At 30.3% G+C, this 19982-nt stretch overlaps 1 protein-coding gene across 2 annotated transcripts in view; it reads left to right on the top strand.

Annotated features, from left to right (window-relative positions):
* Nucleotides 1–1385: 1385 nt before the first annotated feature.
* The window catches only part of LOC111002854, a 32264-nt gene continuing 13667 nt past the window's right edge, over nt 1386–19982 (top strand). For both annotated transcript variants that reach the window (XM_045629246.1, XM_022273118.2), the window contains exon 1: nt 1386–1567. The gene's annotated coding sequence lies outside the window, so the exon portion shown is untranslated. The remainder of the gene's footprint in view (nt 1568–19982) is intronic.

Raw genomic sequence — 19982 nt, 5'->3', positions numbered from 1 at the left:
TTCATTCATTTCATCGATTGATTATTTTAATAATTTCGTCTGGTATTTTATAGGCCGACTCCGATATTGTAAAAACAAACACAAAAGGTGATAACAATGGATTTGTACGTGATCCCGACGGGATGTTACTTGTTAGGAGCGCCGTTAACTTTATAGACGCATAAAAATAACCCCCTCAGCACAGTTTAAACATTATTGAATGATAATATCTGTGGCAGTGACAATTGACATTAAGTAATCCCTCAGGCCATTTTTTTCTTCAATGCAAATATTATGATTAAACTCAGTATTGCATAATGAAATATTAGGATATCATTAAAATGTATATTTAATACATCTCTTAGCCCACATAATAATCGTAGAAATAATAACACATTGATCAATTGCAAAACTTTGATTGTACGTTTAAAGCTAGCATAATGTCCTTGCTCCATACATACGCTAGGTAAGAATATATATGTAAATACCCTTTATAAAATATTTATATATTATTAAAAATTATCTTTATATTATTCACTTCTTATTAATAGTAATGTATTTAGTATAACACTAAGAAGGTTAAATATAGAAAATACAACTGACTTAAATGTGTTTTAACATAAATAGATTATGATCACATAATGTTAAAGATATACATTATAGAACAAAATCTTTTTACGTCTTTTGCATTTTAATATTTACACAAAAATTCAGTAATTATGTAGATTATGTAAATCAATCAACCGAACTGCTACTGTAAAAGAATATTGATTTAATGAAATCGTATTTCCTTTTACACATAGCGAAATACTGAATCTATTAACAGATTTTACTGCTAGTAACCTTCATCGATATTATGGATATATTAACCCTATTTCGTTGGTAGTCAAATGGCCGGGCAAGTGTATTCTAAAAAGCAAAACCATGTTGACTTTTTACACAAGGTTACAATTTAAAAGCCTTAAGTTGACAAATTCCGCTGATGCTCATAGTCAGAAAAAAATAATCTGACTAACAAAATAATTTTTTTTTCGTCAAATATATGCCGCGTTCGTTATATTCACCCAGAAAGTACCTTATTGCGATATCAATAGTTTCTAGCCTTTGTTCCTATCTATATCGAATCTCATTTTCGTAATACCGAAAAAAGATATTTATATATTACTTTATCTTGCCAATAATAAGCATAATTTATTTAAATAAAATTATTTTAAACTTGGGGTCCCCTACGCTTTAGTATATACAGGATGAAAGCTTTTATGAAAATGGTCAGGAAATGCCGGAGGAAAACTATTCTGCCCAAAACATCAAAACTTGCGTGTCCAGTACGAGCGTGCCGATTGCGACCGAAGTCGATCCGTATTTCGTACATCGTGAATCGTCTGTCGTCATTAAACTCGCGACCGCCGAGCGGAGTGTACGTGTTATTTCTCCCCGCGCTCCGAAACTTTAATCGCGTTCGATTCGTAAAGTGATACAAAACAGTTTTCAGTTCTCTAGATACTTTGTTTGACAGTTTTGTGTATTGTTTATTTTGTGATCACATTGGAGGTTTACGGTTTATTTTCAAAACGGCCGTCTGTTTACGGTAAGTACGTTTTGAATTTCAATATATTTATGTATAAACACCAGCTGATTTATGCGGACGAGAGGAGATCGAGCCGTGAACTGCATTATTATCGAAGGTCGGACGTTTCCTTGCAGTTTTTATGTCACTTAATAACAGTTTAAAAAAAAAACATTTTATTATAGAACGTTCAAAGAAATTTAAAGCACTGAATGAGCGCAATAATGTCTGATAAAACTAGTAATAGTTTTTAAACTGCAAACCAGTTCCTAATTGAGTCTTGTAGTTTATTGCATCTTAATTATATTTATCTCGTGACTTTTTCTGTCATTTGACGCGTGCGTTGAACTCTTTTCTTGAAGGCTTTTCTAAAATTATTGAACCTGCAAATGGTGCCCACGGTTCTCTAGAAACAATTTATTTCCGTATATAATTATACCATACAGTTTTATTGTCCTTAAAGATAATAATTATCCGTGGCTAATTAGATAACGATGAGCTATTCTTTAAACTACCTGTTTTATCTTTTTTAAGATAGACAAATGACTATTATTAGACAACCAACGACTTCTAATAATGTCAACTTAAAAATGCACTTTAAGTATGTGAATATGTACTCATTATTCTCACATCAAGTACTTCTTACAAAATCAAGGCCTATTTTTTAAGTGTTATAAAACATTGTTTTGTTGTCCTCCGATAACGGTGAATACAAACAAAGCGACGCAAACTGTTTACTGCATTTGTCATATATATGTCATATACATGCAAACCCTTATACTCGTTACACAGTAATTAGCTTGTATTCATTGTTTAATTTCCCTATAATCTGGTATTATCCTAACTATATTAACTATAGAGTTGGTTAATTACTTCAAAATCTTCGCGCCTTCTGGACTGCTAAAATTTGGAAGAAAAAATTCGATGGTATTTTAAAGATACGGATCGCCTGGTGGAGATGAAGTTGTTTGCTTAATATATATTAATACAAAATATATAATTTTTATTGTATTCGACGCAAAAATATAAATATCACTCGGAAGAAGACTTTCTATAGGAGTTTTTATTCGAAATATTTTATTTATAAAAAAATCACACTAAACTAACTTTAATTTTCCATATTTTAAATTATTTAACAATAGATTTATCTTACACGTTTTTACAATAATGAACCGCATTTCTGCCCACAAATTAATTACCATCATCAATAATATTCAAACGAATTTTTTTTATTAAAACGTACAAGCACAATAAATAATTATATTTCTTAATGTGTTGTATCAACAAATAACAGTATAAATTCCTCAATAAAATGTTTACAAACTTTGCCAATACTGCAGGATATATATTCATTAAATATTTATTATAAGACCCTAAAAGCGTAATAAACATTATTCCGTTATATCTTTATTCTAACTAGTATTGGTAAATTATTCAGCCATTTGATTATGTTAAACAGTATAGTATATAAAATAAGATTGGATGTTGTCATTTTGAAAAATGTTCCATTAATATTAATTTTTTCATACACTTCACTAGAGCTATACTAGTTTGTCGATAATTAGAACTTTGAAGTAATTCGGGATCCAGTTATCCGCGTAATTTCAACTGAAAGCGAATTAAGTGAGGGCCAGCGGTGAATCCCAAAAAAAAACAACGCAAAAATTTCTACAATAATTAAGAACTTAACTAAATATGACAATTGAGTCGGCCCGATATTAGGTGCACGACAATTATCTATATTATATACTTAATACTACCTGAGATTTGATCGGTCTGATGTTAGGTATCCGGTCAAAAGTGCTGGTATATGTTGTCCATCACCTTTTATTAAGGTGTTGCGTCAAAGGGGTATTGGTATTAGTTATGCAGGGCAACGGGAGTGCAATGGATATGTATCAAGCGGATAAACAAAAATATTTACAAAATGTTTGTCTGTATTCTATTCGATAGAATCGATAATAAGTTTCACTTGCCTAAAAACTTAACGTTATAACCTAATATTTATAATGAAAAAACTAAGACGGTAGCCTTCCAGTGGTAGAAATGTAATTAGATAGATGTTCCAAATTAATTAAACAATAATCCCTGATATGCAATATAACTAGTGAGGTAGGGCGGCTTATGTTTTTCTATTTAAGCATAAATATTTGAATATCATCCCCCCGGGATGACGGGACACGCAACTAAAAGTATTAACACGTGCGACATTAAGAGCTCTCTTCATAATTGTGAAAATGTTTATATTTTGGGTCTTCTATGGTATATTAATGATTAATATTTATTTTACCACAGCAAAAAATTTCACAGCAGTCTGCGTCCTGTGAAGCAGTTAGATCAGTGTAGTATAATACCTCACCATTGTGAGAATTTGCGCCTCTCAACTCTGACGCCGTGCGATCGAAACACGGCCCAGTGGAATTTAATTTCTATGTCCGCAATTAACACTCATTTGATGACCAACATACTTGTCTATTAAAAGATAATTATCACAAACAGATACAGAAGTTTAAGTCTGATATCTTTATGTAGTAGCGCCACTATTTTTTCTCTTTTTGTCGTTGTGTGTATTTTTTTTTAATTAAGCAATGATATCTTGTATCCGTGTTACTGAGATCTTCATTTATTTATCCCTTCCGTACTTTATCAATTTCAATACAATTCAACAAACCATGACTCGTCCATCTGATGTGCATTTGTTTTGCATATTTTAATCAATTATCAATTAGCATTGCCATATTACTTGTTATCATTATTACATTGCGATTTACTCAACACGATATGAATTATAACGTTATCATTTAAAATATAAGGATTTTATCAAAAATCTGAAATGAATGTTATTTCAACTTAATTGAGTAACATCGTAATTAATATTTTCAACCTTAATTTAATTTTGCATTATTACATACGATTTAATAATTCAATTTCCTTTTTTACTGTTTAGTAAAATATATAGTAAAAAGTTAATAAAGGCATAAATAAAAAAATCTTTTATTTTATTTTTCCTAAAAAAATTAAGCTATAGTTTATTTTATCATACCAGTAATATAACTGGGAACAAGTCTAATTAAATATATTATTTAATTAATAAATTTGTTGATATTTGTTTCGACTTCTGGTACGGTTCTAACCATTATTAAAAAAATGGATCTAAACCAATAAACTCTTCTTCTATTATAATTTAATATGCGTAAACCAAGCCGGTAGTGGCCCTTCACCTTAACCTTCTTATCATTTCCATTACTAAACAATTAAACTGACGCGCAATTAAATCAAAAAATCACGCGCGTTTATTGTTTATTGATTACAATACGATCCAATCTACACTTTCAAATTTCGATTGATTGTTTGTTGATATTTAATTGACGGCCACGTTAGTTTGCGCGTTAATTAAATTGAGTCGCTTTTGATTCCCGAGAAGTAAAATATTCCTTAATGTTCATGGTATGATGATGGGCTTGATCGTCAAAGTAGGGCAATGGATTAAAAACATACCTTATTAGGAAGTAATTAAGGTGCTTTTTAAATTAGATAAAAATTACCACCAATTTGTTCGCCCGAAGTCTGATGTAATTAAAAAGAATACATTTGTTATAATGGTATTCGTCCATTCAAAACCTGCGTAATAGGTATTTTATCTAGATGCACCGTCGATGAATACCAAATTTGTGTGTTAGGTGCTGTTACAGTAAAATTGATGATCAAGTGAGAATAATTATTTGTTCCCTTTTGTAAATCTTCTTGTAGTAAAATGTATCATATATTCCATCTTTAGCTATATTTTGATTGTATTTGTTCGTAATTATATATAATTTATGTTAGCTGTAGGATTACATTTATACATTACATTAAATAAATAAATAAATTACTTACAACACACTACTGAACTTTACGTTACAAAATGTATTTAAAACGAATCCCCTTTTTAACAATAAGAAGGCGCTATGAAGCTTTATATTAGTTCTATATGGTTTAAACGACTTTCAACAGGTGTCCTGTCTTAATTTATTACGTTCACTGTAAAGGACAACATACCAATGCGCATATTATATGAAATACCTAGTTCCGTGTTCTCCCATACATGGACTGTTATAGTTATGTGTATGTATTGGTTAAAAAAAGTGTTTATGATTCGCACTTTATAATTGGGATATCGCTTTTGTCATTCCAAATTCAAATATATTGGAACGTTTATTGAGTTCCTGTCATTGTATACATATTATGTTTTAATCCATAGATTATAATTATAGTAATAACAGATACGTAAACTTTTTCTTAACCAATATCTGTTTCGGAAGAATGGCTTCCTATATTGTCTATATTAATGGATACTTGCAGACGTTCTTGGTGTAAGCGGTTCGTTCAACAATAAGAAGTAAGACTTTATAATTGAAATTAAGTGTACACAAAAATGTAATAACAATTTTGTTTCGTCATTATGTAACAATTGCAAAAATATTTTTAATAGCAAGCTGAGTTTTAGACAATAAATAATATCGTGGGTTTTTTTTTGTTTTGGAAAAGTTTTAAAACAAGGTTATTTTTAATTAAACCCTTACTTCATAAACCATATTTCAATTTATACATTATTTATCAAACTATACTTTAATTATACAGAAAAAATTATTTATTTACAACCGCACCTTTCAGTTGTGCAAAATACTGAAAAGTATGTTCCTGTACCCAATGGGCGACATACATGTGTTTCTCAACCAGAAATTGAGTTTCGGCTTTTTTTCTGCAATTTTCCGGCAATGCTTATAAGCAATTAGATGAACTTACTAAAACAAATACGTCCGATTTTTATTTAAGTCATTTCGGTTTCCTCGCAATATATTTTACGCACTTTCATACATAGTTCCACAGATAACAACAAAAAATCTTAGATATACGATCGTAATTCAAACGCTAAATCTTAGACTTAAAGTTGCACTCTCACACTGACTCCACCTCGTAAAGCATACAATGAATAATTAACTCGGAAATAAAAGAAAGTTTAGTGAGAATTTTCATGTCGTGTTTCGTATTTAAACACAAATGTTATACTTTTTGATAGATGTGTGTGAATTTTTACACTTGTCAAAAGTAGCACATAACAATAGTGTGTATAATAAAGTATTTGTGTCGATACAATTGAATTAGATTACAAATGTCAAGGAATAAATGCGGCATTCATTCACAGAGATGTTTGCTTTAAGAAAATATTGTTCAATGTGTCATACATATTGTAATTGTATTGCATTATGTATAAGTATTTCTTAGTGCAAGCCCCTAGATTACCTCTAAGATTGTCTTTACAAAAATTGACTTTATTATTCTGTTGACTGTAAGTTTTTCATGCTAAATTAATTAAATATATACATATATTTGCAAGACCCTTCTACTAATATAGAATTATAGTATAAATATTATGTTTAGTATATAGAACTACATATATGTGTGTAATACGTAAAGTAACACAGAAACCGTATTGTCATATAAGTTCAGTGCTTACTGACAATGTTTAATAAGGACTTGTATTATGAGATACGAACACTTGACATTTGTTAATAAGTACCTACTTGGTCATGTCTTTTAATATTGGTCTATTTTATTCTAGATTGATATAAAATAATTTATATAGAAAAATTATAGCTAAATGTAATTAAAAAAAAGAATTAATCAAATCTGTACTTACGACCGTAATTTATATTTATACGGATTTTCCCTTTAAAAATTTCGTACAAGGAATTAATATTTTCCGGTTTTCGAATAGTTTAAAACCGTCATTGATAGCCGTAACGAGAAATAGCCATGGCCGTGAAGTTTTTACGAGAACAAGTACATTTGAGCAAGCGAAGGTTTACTAGTTGAGCCATCGGTACAATACCCTTTTGCGTATGACATTGGCCCGAACATTGGACCAAACCTGTTCAACTCTTTAAATTATCGACAACTCTTCATATTATTGAGAAATCAAATTTATGTTGTCTTTTGTTGGCATTCATATAGCCAAATTTTTTGACGGAAGAAATGTTAACGCCAATCACAGCTGGCGGTCGCCATGTTATCCAGATAGCGTTTCATAAAGATATATAAATATTTAACTTTATAAGAAAAGTCTCGTTGGCAAAAAGCCCATCTCCAACGTAAACCTATGAATTATATTTTGTTTTATATAAAAAAAGATTTTTGATTTCTTTATGTTACCTACTAAAATGTAGTATATGTAGGTATGTTATATTAATGTGGTAATAATTTATTTAATTCAAAATTAATTAACTGTCATCATTATTAACAATTATTAGTACATATTCAAAAGTATTGTGGCTTCATCGAACGACTTTCTGAGGTCGCAGGTTCCATCCCCGATTGAAAGTCTTATAAAGATGCCTTAAACCTAAAGAAGTCGAAGGCCTAATAAAAAAACAAATTTCAATAATTCAGACGATATAAAATGGAATCTCTTTCAGATACCACGCAAATCACGCATGTACGCGAAACGCGAGTATATTCATAGTTTTGATATTTATTAAGAAAGATTTAAATATGGAACAGGTAAACCCGTTAAATATGCTTTCATAGGAAGAAATACAATAAAATACAAACCACAAAGTATGTCGCAATGACATAATAATGTTAAACATTTAGCATATTTACCTAATTTACCGTTGGTCCGTGGGGTCCTAGCGCGTTAAGGCTTTTTAGGGAATTATCAAAAAGGTTAGTCGACATCACAGGAGAACGAAGAGCTGGCAGCTACCTCGCGCAAAGAATTAGTCTAGCTATTCAAAGGGGGAACGCTGCTAGTATCTTCGGAACCTTGCCTAAAGGGACTCCTTTTAATAATATTTTTTTAATAATTAAATTTTAAGGTTAGTTATTAGATATATTTGTATGTATTTAGGAAAAAGTACATTTCTTATTAACTTTTAAAACAGTTCAGCAAATCATTTTATAATCTGTAAACACTATAAAAGTTGTTTGTTTGGAGTTTATTTTTAAATACTACTTTGGTTTTACTGTTTATGATTAGTATACAGACATATATACTTTTGTTGGCTTTGTGATCTGACGATGTATGAATGATGAGGAAATATCATATTTATATCCAAACTGGCATAATTAACCTTAATAATACAAAATTGGGTGTGAAAACAAAACAACACAAATATATAGATTCGGAAATTCAAATTTAGCAACAACATTCTTTATATAATTCGTTGGTTATGCAATATAAATTTAATACCTTGCATATTAAGAGTGATGTAAAAAAATTCAATATTTTATAGTGATTTTTTTATATGCAAATTTATTGTCTTTAGTAATAAAAATTCAATGTCCAGTTCGTTCACATCATAATGCTATTTTTCTCCGCGTATAAAATCTTAAGCGATACGGCATTGAATTCGACCGATTATATTCCGAGAATGCTCGCCTTGATATGGTCATGATTTGTAATGGTGATTTAACTTTTTATCAATACACTCGCATGTGAACGAAATATGGGAGTGAGATTTTCCCAAGAGGAGGTCGGCTCCCACGCCGCCTTCCGTCTCCATGGACAATAGCAACATGTTGCACACTTTTTCTGCAACATTGGTTTATATTACTCATTAACGTTCTATAAGATTTCCACGAAGCTACTTCTTGTCTCTATAGTCTTCCGCGTAACTTTTTTCCTCTCCCGTCCTTCAAACCTGATCCGATTCTGATGTGGTACACTCTTTATCTGCAAAGTTAAAATAATTAATAAACTTCTATAATCAACGTATAAACATTGTAAATATAGACATAATGGCATGAAAAAGAATTAGTAAGAAGCATAAAGTGTTCTTAAAACATTTCATACTAGTTTCAGATTAGGAAACGTTTTTTCTTATTTATTCACGGTGATGTTTCCTTATTTGCTATTGTTGTTTTGGCAAATTCGAAGATCGTGATCGACGTAGAGAAATGTTGATCCTATCGTAGGAAATATTTAATTCAATCTTTACGTGCGTACGCTAAAACCGTTTTCACTGGGAACTGTGCCATCTGGGTGCAGTAAAGGTGACAACCGACCGAGATTCGTATATTTACGACCAAGATAATTTCCGATGCGCTTTCTTGTGCGAAGTAATCTCTACGAAATTGAGTATGTAAGTGCGAACCAATATAAAAACTTTGACATCTGTCAAAATATTGTGTATTTTAAGCGGCAAACACAGATTACCGTTGCGCTGTATTTTTTTATTCCGCGAAGTATTGTAACGGTGTCGTCTCCATTTGTTTTGGTTCGTCACAGCGTTGTGCTTCAATGTCGGTTACATTACATCGTATATTCGAGCTGGCATTGTTATGTCACAGTACTTTATTTGGATTTAGTTACGCGTAAACGCTCTATTAAAATTTCAATCAAACAATATGAAATGGATTTGCAATCAAGATATTGTATTGCTAACGTGAGAATTGTAAAAAGGCGTTAGGAATTTGCCAACACTACATTGTAATTTGAACTATTTTCATTAAGCTCTCATTCCTTGTATCATAGGATCAAATTAGCAATTACATCTTACTTAACAGTAAACATAATTGTGCGTATATATAAATTATGAATAAAACTTACAAATTATGATTTTGAACTTTTGGAAACTCTCAATAGTTTCTTAAATAAAACATGATTGACGGCTCATCATAAGTAAAGCACAAACTTAAGTCGACATATTATTAATTATTTATTCGTTGGGATATGGATTAGGAACGTTTTTTATGACCTAACTCGATAAAAAGAGTCAACTGATAATGCTAATGTTCTTTAGAATGTAACTTTTATTTATTGAAATTAAATACAGTATATCAACTTCATAAATGTCTCATGTGTCGCCGTATAAGGTCGTATGTAGGCACAGGACAAGGCAAGCGGCAGTAAGCAATGAAAGTGACAAGCGCGGTCGAAAGTGACTTGCTAGATTTATTTACACATGTTCTAAATAGACACATCTAAAACTGGTGTACTTTGAGGCCCGCCCGCTTGCTATTAATACCACTACCAAGAACTGCTTCCATCTTCGGTAAACTAGAATACGTTCTCGGCAATCAACGGCAATTAACCACGCACTCGCTTCGATACAGTTTCATTATTATCTTTGTTTAAAGAAATAGTTGGCTACCTCTTCCTACCTGTGTTGTCATTTTCTTAAACTCGAGGTCATTGAACTTGCACCCTTGGTTAGTAAATAATAGAACACGCGAGATTCGAGACTAAGTGCATGGTTTGTTTATAATGTTTATTTCTTCGAATTTGATCGTTTATTTGTTGTCACTTAGAGGGAATGAGAGTTATCTGATATAACGTCTTTTCGTTGCTAAAATATTATATCCATAAGTATAAAAGAGGTTCCTTACAATATGAAATAAACATGAAAAACATATATATTTTTTCGAACTTCCTTCAGCACCAAGAATGATATGATAATCTTGTTATAGTCGTGTTCGAGATAAATCATGAAAATAAATAAAAAGTAATATACAAGGTATTTAAAAATATCGTATTTTTTTTTTCATTTTTAAGTATAATTAGAGGCGTAAATAATTATCAATAATAAGCAAGTCATCATAAAAAACTTTAAAAAATCTATAGACTGAAAGGATAAAGTAGTTATTAAATATTTAAGTCTTGAAAGTGGTTTCATAAATTCTCGTTTTCGTGGTTTTTTAATAAAGCACTTTCGTTGTTCATAAATTTGCAGTTTTAAGGTTGAAGTCAACTTACCATATGCTTTCGTCATGGCAATCACGAGATAAAAATAAAAACGCATTATCAAAACTACCGCGAGAGAAATGGAATGTGTCCATGCAATAATTTCGATTTCCTTTCATAGAAAGTAAGAATTTGATAGTCTGTGGGCTGTTAACGAGTTACTAAACCAGTCGATAAAGTGTTGCCACCTGGCAGATAGATAATCTACAAATTGTTTTTACCTAAACCTACAAACAGGGTAATTCATCATAAAAACAAAAATAAGTTGCAGTATTAAACCTGTTTAGTTGACGGCGATGTCAATTAATTTAAAATCAAATTCTGGTCATGGGTAGTCATAATTTGGTTCATGGTTTGATTAATTTGTTTTTCAATTTGGATAATTGTATCTGCTTTCGTTTGAAATCGGAATAAGCTGTTTAGTAGCTATAACAGTGATAGCTCAATTAAATTTAATGCCATCTTTCTAATACTTGTAATTAACATTCCGAAGTAAAAGTTTTTAGGACATTTGCGTATACAGTACAGGCGTAGTTCTTATCAAATCATAATCTATAATTATAAACAATTATAAAATATATTTATATTTAATTAGTTTATAAAACTACAGCTGTTTTTATGTGTTCTATTTTTAAAATTTCAATTTGGTAACAAGTTTTATTAATTGTTACCAATTTTCTTTAACGATCTTTGTATTTTATATTCAAATTGTATTAGTAAAATTGAAAGAGATTTGTAGAAAGGCGCTTTTCACGTCAACCACTCTCTATCAGAGTCTCTTAGACCCCTCTATGTTTATTATTTATGTCCTCATAAGTCAACATAGCTAACCTTTTGTCCCAAGAGTTCTCATTATAAACGAACGCTTCTAAAATTGTTTGTGTCAAAGCCGCCATACATTATCTACCTATGACAAGTACCTGCCATAGGTACAAGCAAAATTATGAGCTTGACACGTGTTTAGAATATTTATATCAAGTTTTTACAATTATTCTTAACAGAAAATATCCTTACAAATATCCATCCAAACCTATTTAGGCTCTAACTTAGACTCTGTACAAATTGTTTTACTAACAAGAATTGTTGTAAATATTATCGCTATTTTAATCTCATTTTACATGGGACAACCCCATAGAGACCTGTTATCCTTATCTGCCTTCTTTGTTTTTCCATTGCCAATAGAAACCACTGGTATTTCCACATTATGTATGCGACTGAGACTATTTCATAATTTTTGTAACAATTATAGCGCTGCCATATACTATTATACATTGTCTAAAGATTCTCATATATTTGAAAAAAAAACGATTCCATTCTTTTAGCGTTATAACAATAGACAGTTAAGACTATTCCGAACCAGTTACAAATCTACCTATGAGGTATGCAAATCCCCATGGCGTGATAAGAACATCGGTTCATTCAAAAGCCCAGACCTACTTAAACCGAAATTGCGAGCACTAGTCTCAAGTGAGCCGTCCTCGTAACTTCAATAGCTAGCTTAACTTTTATTACCATAAATGGTGGAAGTAATATAAAGTTAGATAATGTCTATGCATTTATAGGCCACTTTATAGATGCTATACGCTATCTAAATATTCTTCAATAGGTTGGACTTAAATGATTATTGTTAGTCATAGATGGGAAAAGAGAATACAGAACTTGTCCATCGTATTTCTATTAAACTCATTAACAGGATCCAGTAAAAATTACAATATTTTTAAAGAAAAACACTTTTTAACGGATTATAGTTATGTATTATTGTATTTAAACTTATAATTATTTGTACATAATTTTAAATTTAAACAATTTAAAATTATGTACAAATAATTATACATATATATATATATATATATATATATATTATTTTTAAATTTTTACAATACTTGTGTAAATAAGTAATACAGACTAATCTTAAAGTTACAGCGTCAACACTGACTAACACTCCGTACCTCACTTTATATCTGACACTTACCTGATGTTAACTCGTGGAACTGTGTTAAGAAAAAAATAAACGGCACTGTTTTGCGCCAAAACGAACTCTATTACGAACCGTGTCGTATAAGTTAACATTATTAAAGTAATTTTTAACTACGTGAATGTCAACAAATATATGTTTTTCAAAATTCTTAAAAAACTACAAATTTCTGAAGGATTAGTTATTGCCATGCTTAAAACATTTATCTAGACATAGACTTGGCCATTGGAGCTACTGAAAACACCTGTGAACTTAGCATAAAATGAAAATAGTCTTATAAGGTAAAATACATACCTCAAACTCTTTCGTAAATAACATTATAAACAGATTGCGATCAGTGTTAAGTGATAACAGTCCCAGTCTAATCAGTTAATAGTATAATTAACGTATTTAAAACTTGCAATTGTAACCCAGGCATTTAAATATCGGTTTTACGTAGAAAAGTTCAAGTTCTAATGAACTTCGCGTTACGAAATCTAATAAATTGCAACTGCATCTGATCATGATACTGCCCTCGCATGCTCTCTGGGGAAAAATGTTTAGTCTTCCCTTGTTTTATTTACGTTTGTCGTCTAACCGAGACGGAAGAACACCTGAGGTGAACGACACAAAGGGGCTAGTAACATAGTTCTATGTTACAATGAATTACTGAACATATATAACTATCAACTACTATAACCAATATAATTGTTACTTATAGTATATAATTCTTACTTGCTAATCTATCGTATGTTACATTACGTTATTGCCTATATCCATACTTTTTTAAACTCACTTCTACTCACATAATATAACCTCATTAAAAGCTACTATCATAGCTTTCAATATGGTAATAATAATAATTTACAATAATATTTATAAAATATAATAATCAAACGTCTGTATAATAACAATTGCTGTTTTTGGTATAATTAATAAAAAGGGTGCGTATAAACTTAATTAACACAATTTGTTTTACCTTAGGGCGTAATTATTACCAATAAAGTATAGTAAATAGGCATTGTCTGATAAAATTAATTCTCATTCGACACCACAACATATCTCGTTTCAATATGGTTGTATAAGTTACAGCCTCACCCTACATTAATCTTAACCAAACTAGATAATATATCACCATAATATGGCGGCTAAAATATATTTACATTTTGATTGGCGAAACATTTTTCTATGTTTATTAATTGAATTTCAATTATTTTAGGACTTCAGTTGATTGGAGTTCCGAAAAAAGGTCACTCTTTACGTTGGATATATTTTTTATTATACGCTGCAGTGTCGTAACTTTTTATAATTAACGTAAATTTCTGTAATTCCGTAAATTTAAAAATCATGTAAATTTCATATAGTTGTATTTATACTAAATGAGTTTTGTACTAATTTGAGGCTCTTATAAAATGGTTCCAATTTTATCAAAAGCAATATTTCGCGGTTCAAAGTGTCGCGTGTCTCGTAAGCTTCCACTTGTCAGCTGTCACGCACTGAGGCGAGACCATGACGTCTATACTCTATGCTCTATCAAATATGTATTCTACACACTCGCGCTTTTCCGCACACGGATTTGTCAATATGTCAATAAGTATGAGTGGCATGCGTGAGTTTGCCTTGAAAGTTTACAAACTTCTACATAGGATATGTATTTGCTGGACGAAATAAATTGTATGTTTTATCGTTTAAATTATTGCAACAATCAAATATCAATAATATGAATTCATAACGCATCAATAATATTTTTTTTAATTCAAATAAGTTCCTAAAATAAATACAATCTTATTATTTGAGAAATCGACTCGATATAAATATATCTACGCACTCATTTAGTACCTTTCCAAACCACACCTAATCTATTGTATTTTCTACGAATATTGGTTTATACGAACAATATCGGAATACTATTGTTGATAAGCTGACCGAAACAGGCTTTAATAAAGACATTATAGACATACATGACATACACAATGGAACCGTTGGGCTTGGTACTTTCTCTTTTACCTTTTTCACGATGAAGATTAATTCTTAATATAATGGCTTCATGTTATACTTGGAATTCATTATGTTATAGAAAACCCCAATTATAACATAATCTTCTTTGTATTTACATTACCGCAAATTAACAAGGCATGTAAACTATACTGATAATAAAAATAACCTGACAACTTTCTTGTATTTTTAAATCGATTTTTACACACGTTCATATCAGTTGTTCTACTAATGTTATCATTTAAATGGCAACTCGCAACTACTAAATAACTCCCAAACTTCCGTACCTAATTAAATAATAATTTCTACGAATAAACAGTGTATAATAAATTATGTGTCTCCATGTAACATGTTCATCCTTGCTCGTATACTTCCTGAATTCGTGAGACGTTACAACGTCCTCATTTGCAGGGAAGCATGCCAAAAATATTAACATTTATTCCGCACTAATACCTTTCCTAATAACTGAGCATAAACAATTTAATGCGCCGGTGGCGAATCCGATGATTCTGCAATTTCATTCTTAACAATAAATAACTTATAAAATCCAAAGATTATCTAAATTAATAAATCAAAATTTTAACTATACGCAAAATCCAGACGATTGTCATAAATGGGAACTTAATTAAAAGTCGACACTCATTAACATTTTTTGCTGGAAAAAATATACCCTACTACTGTTAAAACGTTTACCAGAGTTCTTAATATATTATTACTTTTCTATAATATATATAGAAATATAAATATATACATATAGACGTGACATAATATATAGACGTGGTGGTAATATTATATTTTTATCACTTAGCAAATAAATAAAAATTTGTGTTACTGATTAAAATGGTTATAAAATCAAATTTATTGATACTGCCGCAATTTTTGAAAGATAGTTCATATAATTAACGCGTAGTGGATCCTTTTCGATGTAAATGACACAAGTGGATGTGATATGGATAAATTATTTAATTTTAATAGCATCAAGATAAACGGTATCTTCTTGCTTGTGTAAATTCTTTATATTTTCTATTGTGTTCTAATATCCGATTTTATTTTATGGAATATTCATTTCCAGGTGCTACATAATGTGAAGACTTGTATTTATTTTATGAGAATTTTTTTAAGTTTGCTATGAAGGTATAATATTAATTCATCTAAAAACTCAGTATAAATCGTAATTAAATATATTTTTTTCTGTGAAGTCCTACCAATACATGTCAAATATTTGTGGAACGTTTTATTGATGATTTTGATAGGTGATCAGCATTCTGTGCCTATCAAGGCGAAACAACAATCGCTTCGCCAGTAATTGAACCCAAGACACAGTTGGTTGTATTCCATTTTCTTTATAAACGCGTTTTTGGCTTATGCAAGAATGCAAGAATATAAAAAACAACTATTATTCAGTTTAACCCTAAGTATTTATATTTTCTAAGTATGAAACGTGGATTTACACATCAGCTTGAAGAGAATTTTCCGTTCTTCTAAGTTGAGGGTGTCCAAGAATGTGAGTAAATTATTCTTAGTTGTTAGATATGACGCCTATTTATTATCTTAAATACTTAACTCATTATGACTTATCACCACGGCATTCAGAGTTTTTTAGTTAACATTTATGTCAAAATCTTGAACAATATTTTAAGCCGAATATGCCGTGCGGAATTTTCCGTGATATTTAGCTTAATAAGAACATTACACCTTAAAAACTTGATTACTTACTATAATTTCGAGTGGGCGCCTTCCTTGTAATATAAAATTAATTATTGTATGACAATAATAGTTGTAAATAACGTTACAAACAATCCTCTACAGTCACATCTCCACAGAGAAGCTTCCACCTGTGCTATGTATAAAAGATTTAATGTATGAGTTCTAATATTAGTTGCAGTCTGTAAGTCTTGACAATATACATATACCAAGCTATCATTTGAATTAATTTAGACATTAACGCCATTCTCTACTAGTCGTAATTTGACACCGCTGTTGATTCGTTGGCTAAGTAGCTTCCGTAGTTAGTACAATTAAGTTGCACGGCTTTCAAGCATCTTGATTGACGGCTGCAGATTTGCAGCTTCGCGCATATATCCGGTAAGATAAGATAACTGGATTTGTGATAAACAATCTATCTGTTAAACTCATCCTCATACAACAAACTTGAATCATGTTTGTCATATTACATGCAAACTGTAAAAAATTGAAATAATCACTTGATTTTTAAGATGAAGTCACAAATTTTTCACTCAACTTAGCTTCACCTTTTAAATTGTTTTCAGTCTGTTAAATTTTACCAGATCTTTTCAGCATGCATGTTTTCTACTAAACCAATGTATGTTTATATTACTTTTTTGATGGCATGAAATTAACAAAAATGGAATTGTCCTGAAATAAAATTAGTCCGGAAGGTAATGTTAGATACCTTACCTTCCGGACAAATACATAACAAGATAGAAAAAAAATAAATGAAGCTGGTTCAATTTATTTAAAAATTGCTTTAAGTAACGATATGAGGATGTAAGCTTCCGAACCATAGAAAGTAAAGGCAATTGCAGAACAGCGACGATAAAGGGCCGCCAATACGGAAGCTGGAACGTGACATCCTGCCCGCGAGCGGAATTCTTAATGTTCTAATTTATCATCGAAAGTGAAAACACAATATATTCGCTACAAATTATAACAGTATTTAAATTAATATAAAAAAAGGTTCTTAATTTTTACGTAAAGGCTAATCTCGCTGAAACTTCCAAACAATAAACCGTTTCGATGAGTTATTGTACAATTGTCGCAATAAAAATACCGATAATTAAGATTGTGTATGGTAAAGACCAAAAAATAATACGCATATTTTGAACTTATACTAATAAATATATTTCTAACGGTATATAAAGTGAGCAGTGTTGGCTTAGTGCGTGCGACTCTCATACCTGAGATCGTAGATTCGATCCCCGGCACCAATGGAATTTATTTCTATGTGCCATTTAATATTTAACATTTGCTCAAACGGTGAAGGAAAACATCGTGAGGAAACCGACATGCCTTAGACCCAAAAATTCGACGACGTGTGTCAGGTACTGGAGGCTGATCACCTACTTGCCTATTAGATTTCAAAATTGATCATGTAACAGATTCAAAAATCTAAGGCGCCACTGATTATTTTTATTTTATTTATATACCGTTAAAATTAACGGTATATAAATAAAATAAAAAATGTTCTACGGCATAATTTATTATAAAAACAGGCAAATAATTTTCAAAAGATTGTAGTTTTTAAAGAGCAGTATATACGTAATTTAAAATTCAGTTCAAAAAAACAATTCGTAAAATGGAACATATTTTGTTTGGCCTAGACAATACTATGGTATAACGATTGTAAACGTAGTTATGAAATAGTAAAAGCGAAGCATTGTTCTGTAATGGGTATGAATGGTTAATATAATTCATAATAAGACATATGATTCATATTTTTATTCGCAGATAATGATTGTGCTACAGTCAATGATGAAAGTCTTTGAACAATTTAGTTTCTGACAATATTATTATTGATTCTTAAAGTTGTGCTAAATATTAAACGAAGGAGAATAATGGGTAATATGTAAGCATTGTAATATACAGAAACATTTATAAAACCATTTTATTAATAAATGAATTTAATGTTAGGCATTCAGGAAAATTATTAGATGTTATCTACATTTAAACAAACAGTAAACATAACGGATGATAATTACAACTTTGATTCTCTTACATCTTGAAGATTGCAGTATGTGCTTGATATTTTTATTATTTACAAAATAATTTACGGTTTAATTCATAGAGTATATCATATATTTATTATCTTTGTATCTGACAGTACGATATTCTATGGTTTGATTTTATCAAGTTTTAAAGCATTTTATCCAGTGTTCTAAGTTGTCACACCCAAATTAACTTAGATACAGATTCGTTTAGATATGTTGTTGCATTATTGATTGATTGATTGTAAAGTACTTACAAAGTTAAGTATTAGCTTAATCCGATACAATAATACCCTACTATCAGCCTATGACTAGTCTTGGGTCCTCGATGGCGCCAGCTGGCATTCTCATTGCGGGAGCAACTTTCATGAATAGCTAACCGACTAGTTCAATGTACTGCCACAGATAGATAAATACTTTGACTTTAAATTTGATATTTTTTTTTATATTCTAGATATTTCTTTTAATCAATCTTAAAACATAAAGTATTAGACTTTTAGATTCTGTAACGTCTAATAGATTATTGATAACCATTTTTATTTTCAAGAGATTAGTGTAATTTAATAGTTGATAGTAATACATACAAAGGATATAGAATTATCTAGCCTGAACAAAAAGCAAACGAAATCAATGGGCCGTTCAATTTGCAATTTGAACTATTTTTAGATACCCAAGAGCAGTCGGTATTCGATTTATCTTGAAATGGAAGTATTAGAACCAATCTTCTTAGCCGCCTAGTGCATCAGTTGAAAAAGAAATTGCTTGATAATAAAGTAATATGCTTCGACGTCAATTTCAAATTGATTTCGATTATAAAAGTTCGATATACAATATTTAAATCCACCAAGCCCAGTTCTAGGTATCTGTTTATTTATTATACTGACAACCTTAGTTAAGTCATATCATAAACAACGGAAATTTTACAAATTGGCCGAATTAAGACATTTATAATGCTATTTTATTACTAGATTCAATTGTTTTTCTATTGTATCTTCTTCGTCACCGTTACTGAAAGTCGCTAATAAATCTACAACAAAA

The sequence above is a fragment of the Pieris rapae genome, chromosome 8 (assembly GCF_905147795.1).
Source record: "Pieris rapae chromosome 8, ilPieRapa1.1, whole genome shotgun sequence".
NCBI lineage: Eukaryota > Metazoa > Arthropoda > Insecta > Lepidoptera > Pieridae > Pieris > Pieris rapae.
The sequence above is the reverse complement of the archived record's forward strand: the minus strand, read 5'-3'. Positions and strand labels throughout refer to the sequence as shown.